Source organism: Stylophora pistillata, chromosome 13 (assembly GCF_964205215.1).
Source record: "Stylophora pistillata chromosome 13, jaStyPist1.2, whole genome shotgun sequence".
Lineage (NCBI taxonomy): Eukaryota > Metazoa > Cnidaria > Anthozoa > Scleractinia > Pocilloporidae > Stylophora > Stylophora pistillata.
Genome location: NC_142531.1, coordinates 18,176,615 through 18,181,966, shown reverse-complemented (window position 1 = coordinate 18,181,966; position 5,352 = coordinate 18,176,615). Strand labels below are relative to the sequence as shown.

The following is a 5,352-nucleotide window of genomic DNA, read 5'->3' as shown; positions in this document are numbered from 1 at the left end:
ACTGTTTTCCCCTCATTTTCGAATTCAGGAAAGATAATGAGCTAAGAAATGACGAGAACTGAAGAGAATTACAGTAACATTTGCGCTGCACTCCGATCCGCAACAAAAATATGCAAATTTTCCCTTGCGCATGCGCAGGTAATCCCTAATGGCCCTCGCGCGACGCTTTCAATCAATCAATCAATCAAAGTTTATCGTCTAACGTGAGGCATGGTTGCCCAATTGCCCGAGCCAGAGGTTCATGTATAAAACGGTAGACTATAAATTAACTATAATTAAAGGTATATTATTAGAAGTACTTAAAACTTTATAGGTAAAAATATATACGCTTTTGTAATTCGAATTCTTGGACATTAACATAAACGGCGGGATTTCGTGCGTCACTTCAAATTTAACGCGTCTTTCGTCCAAGTGTCACGTCTTCGTTGAAGCAAGTCTTTAACCAAAAGTTCGCAGTTTTGTAATGTCTCACAGAAACAGATCGAGCAATGCAGGGATTGATTTTGACAAGCTTCCCGAGTCACCGCTAACGTCTGGGCACTTTCACCGTTGAACGGTAAGCTTTTACATGTATTAATTAAACGTAGGTCAGTAAGACCGGTCAGCGATTCACTCGTTTTGCTCTTTGAATATTTAGACAACTCCAGGGACAACTGCAGTCGTTCCTCGAGCGCAAGACCGTCCGCGGATTTCCATCGAGAGATCTCGATCTGAAAATGATATCCGTCGTGATTTACTGCTTGACAGTGATGACCTCGCCAATTGATCAGCCAGTCGCCTCCACTCGCTTGCCTTCAATTGTGCCCTGCGGAACGCCATCTTCCTCCTCATCGAGGAGCCGATCAACTCCAGCCACCACGCCACTGTCTCGTGTAAAAGCGGGTTGTTCCGACCACGAAGGGCAGTTTGACGCATTTCAGCGAAAACTTGTTCTTACAGAAAAAATTGACAACTTACAAGGCCAACAGTCAGCACCCGCAATGGCAGAAAAAGGAAAAGTGAAAACCTTCCACGAGATATGGCGGTGAGTATTTTGGTTGTTTGAACTTTGAGACGTCACGGTGTTGATAACAGCTTGTTGGTAACACTTTGTTGCTGATTTCATGCACGCAGCTGTCACAACAATAGACGGCCATTTTGTTTTTAAAGGATGAAACTTATTGTTGAGTTATTGTAGTATGTAGTTTTAAAGGAGCTATGTCATGATATTTTAAGCCATTTTGCTGATGTACAAAAATTACTTTCAAATTTAGTTTTCTAAGTTAGAAAAACACCAAAGAGGTTACAATAAACTAAAAAGGAACAAGGATGGTTAAGATTGGGCAAGATTGAGAATGGTAGACTTGAAAAACTTGGCCAAATTTTTAAGATGCGCTGTCTGTGATGTAGCTCCTTCAAGCCTGGATTTTGTAAATGTATGTTGGGAAAGTCCCAGAAGCTCTGGGATTTCACTGTTTCGTGACCGTCCCGGATTTTGCCATTTTATGTTTTCATAATTATGTTGGGAATGATCGGAGAAATCTGGCAGCCATCGGGTAAATAGAAGTGCTCTGGATTTATCCCCTGACCATCTCAGATGATCAGGGATATCTCTGATTTTGTGTTTTCATAAAACCCTGGTCAAATGGTGCACGATAGTCGAACTATCATAGACTAAGTTGGGAGAATGAGAAATGCTGTGGGAACATGAGCCATTGGCCAGTGTTTAGCAACTTTTTTGGTTCTCCCAATCTTATACTGAACAATATATGTCTTGAGTGTTTCTATTAATTTGAGGTACAGTATACATCAATCCAAGTACTTAAAAGCTTAACCTCATTTTGCTTTTCAGTTTTAATGATGACACCAACCTTGAGGTTACCCAAGCAATTGAAAGAGGTGTTAGAGTAACATCAGCTTTCAGAGAGGCTGATCCTGTCATATCAGAGCGTAAGCATTAATTCTAATATTTGGTGGCTTAATAGCTAGCACATTGGACTGTGGATCAGACATTTGGGTTTGAGCGTTGGCCTGGACCAGTGTGTTGTATTGTGTGTTCTTGGGCAAGACACTTTACTTCCATAGTGCCTCTCTAGCCTTTAACTTAACCCAGCTATTCTGTTAAGTTTATCCGTTGTTGATATGATTGACTAAGAAAGTGAAAATTGAAGTGTTTGCATTAATTTGTATGTACTTTGGCCACTTTTGAAGATTCCTTTGTTGAGTCCATTTATCCAATAACAAACAAGGAAAATGAGTGTAACATTTAGACCTTTTCAGTAATATTATTTTATTCTGGACAATGATCAAGATTTGTGATATTTTGAATTGCTTTTGTCACAGGTGCCTTAGTGACTTGCTTTAAAACTCTCAAGGCAAAAATCAGAGGAGTTGTTAAGCCATGTGAGGAAAGAGGGACTGCCCCAAATGGCAAACAAGCAGGATGAAAGTGTAATAAATTCTAGGAGGAATCAAAGGGGTCACAATGTGAGTGAATAATGGTGTACTTATCGAAAACAGAAATGACTAAAAATTTTTATTGCATGACCAATTATTTTTTTGTTTTGACTAGGCGTGTTGTCACTTGCATCAGTTTCAAAACGTTAGTGTCAACAACACTATAAGGAAAATAATTAGCTACTGTGGTGATTATGTTGTAAAAAAATTTGAATTTGATAGCTTGATAGTTAATTTTCTAGCCAAAAATAAAGCCTCAGATGCTTTCAGTCAAACTGGATATTCTTTTGATTGCAAACTTTTGCCTCATCATTGGTATTTGATTGACAGTTTGAGTCGAGCAAGTTTCAACCTGTACAAGCAAGTTGCAACTTTCACTATCAAATTTGTTGAAGCAAGTTTCCAAGTTCCCATTTTCATTTGCAGTATAAAACAAGGTAATACCACCTCTGTTTCAAAGAAACAGAGTGAATTCAGTCAGCCGTCGCCTGCTTGTTTATCGAGACACTGCGAGAGATAAGTGACGGGCTTAGTTCAATTAGGAAAACCAGGAATTGTGCTTCAAAATTAAAAGAGTAAGCCATAACCTTGCAGGAGAGATTTGAATTTTTAAGGGAAATTCACAGTTTGGCAATTTAGAGCTAAGCCTGTCACTAATTCATCGCAGTCTGTTGATATACAGCAAATATTAGGTAACATCATTCTGTTTATTTGAAACTGAGCTTGTCTTACCTGACTTTATATGGCAAAATGAAAACCAGGGCTTGGGAACTTGCTCCAGCAAATTCAAATTGAAAGTTTCAACCTGCTCACATAGGTTGCAGCTTGCTCAACTCAGACTGTCATCAAATACTAATGTTGAGGCAGAAGTTTGCAAGGTTGCCATCAAAAGAACACCTGGTTAATGTTTGACTATAGAAATTTATAGTCAAACTGGTTGCCTCCTGATGGGAACTCTAGAATATTGCATTGGGATGTTAAAATATTGATTGACAGCTTACTGAATGCAACTTGCAACTTTCACTTCAAATTTGCTAGAATAGTTTGTGAATTATTTTCAAGTTCCATTTTCCCATATAAAACAAGGTAATTGCTGATCTGTTTCTAAGAAACAAAATAAAATTGCTCAATGTTTGCCTGTTTATCAACATAACAGACTGCAAGAATTTAGCATTCAAATTGCCATTGTCAGGAAATCACACTTCAAAAGTAGTCATGTGAAATGTGACTTTTTTATAGTTAAATTCCCCGTTTGCCAATATGAAATGAGTCTGTTGCTGATTGCATGCAGCAAAGTGTCAATCAATATTGGAACATTGCACCACAACGTTGAGGAGTACCTGTAATAAAAATTACCAGCAGTTTGACAGTAATTTGTAGGGTTAGCTGTGCTAGTAATGTGATCAAGGACTAATTGGTAAGTTGCGATGATGTTCGGTACTTTTATTGCCTTATAAAAAAAGAACCTACTGTATTGAAACTGATAGGGCAGGCAGTGCTTGAGTAGGAGTTTATTGGATCCAAAGTAGCTCCTCTTTATGAATCATTACACACTAAGCACTTATGTGAAAATGTTTTGTTCAGAACGTCCTGCTGGCAGGAGTGTTGTAAATATTTAAAATCAATGATGTTATATTTTAAACTTACCTTGTAGCCTTTCCCCATTATTGAGGTTATATTCTGTATCACATATGTAGAATAGAGAGATTATTGAGGGGTAAACTGAAATTCAAAACAAAATGATTTTGGAATAGGTATATTTCAATTGAAATTCAATGTGTAAATATTGAAAATAAAAAACGCTCAATTGTTTGTACAAGCGCATAAATGATTGTCTTATTCATACTAATGCTATTGAATTGCAAACAGTGTGACAAAAATGTAAATGAATGCTATATGCACTATATTGTTTGTTTATTGTCTCTATTGACTTTTAAGATGGTGTAAATGACTTGAAGGTTACCGCAATTGAGAGTGTATTTTGCTCTTGGTTGACGAATGACGCATAAGAGTACCCAAAATTGTTATGAATGCGGGTTAAAATGGAAAAAATCGTTATTGAATCTTGTTTACGCGCAAATGACGGTTTTTTGTCTTAATTGATTGTATTTTCACACAATAGGTGGTTTGCAACCTGTCGCGAAAAGTTTGCACGTGCTCATAATAAAGTTTTCCTGTTTCGGTATATTTGGTAGTTAGTTATTTTGGTAGTTAGTTATTTTGGTAGTCAGTAAGTTTTTATTTCATGTCGCCAACATTGATTTGTGGAATGTCAAAGGAAGTATCGACCGGCGTCGTGTAATCGAGCCTTCAAAAACGAAGATGTATTTGTTGAACGTTACTGAACCTTTAATGAGCTTGTCCACAGATATATACGAGTGCATGTGCAGATATGGTAATTACATGTATTGTGGTTGGTGGGTGTGAATAACGAAGGTGCAAGTGTTGAGGTGCTAATTACAATAGTTGTGCAACATATTTCATCAAATAGTCGTTAGTAAAACCGCATGCATAGATTAACACTATGATTGTCAAGCAAGCCGATATAACAGGAAATTAGTGGCCACGAATCATTGAAGAATGTGTAAAACAAAACCAGAACTTTGTCAAGGTAGCTTAAATTTTATCTTACCACTCCGGACTTACGTATCTGGGTGTGTATATCCGTAGCTCATAAAACATAGAATTTTTGTAACTCAAAGAAATTGGGATTGAGATAGGCCGTAGAACAGAATGTGTAACATTGGATTGTGAAGAATAAAGTCAAGTTAACCGAAAGTATACAGTCCAAATCTGTAGAACCAGCGTGTGGAGAGTTTCCTTGTAAAGTAAGTGAGAAATTCTGCGAAACCTGGTCCTTCGACCGATCTCTAGAGACACAGGTAACAATGGTGAAAGGAACAAATGTTGGTGGAC

The 5,352-nt window shown here is 37.6% G+C and overlaps 1 protein-coding gene across 1 annotated transcript in view; it reads left to right on the top strand.

The window, feature by feature from the left end:
* The window catches only part of LOC111333522 (ATP-binding cassette sub-family C member 4), a 23,378-nt gene continuing 18,026 nt past the window's right edge, over positions 1-5,352 (top strand). Inside the window, exons 1-3 of the mRNA XM_088742657.1 lie at positions 1-1,024; positions 1,832-1,929; positions 2,323-5,352. The exon at positions 2,323-5,352 is cut by the window's right edge and continues 718 nt beyond it. The gene's annotated coding sequence lies outside the window, so the exon portion shown is untranslated. The remainder of the gene's footprint in view (positions 1,025-1,831; positions 1,930-2,322) is intronic.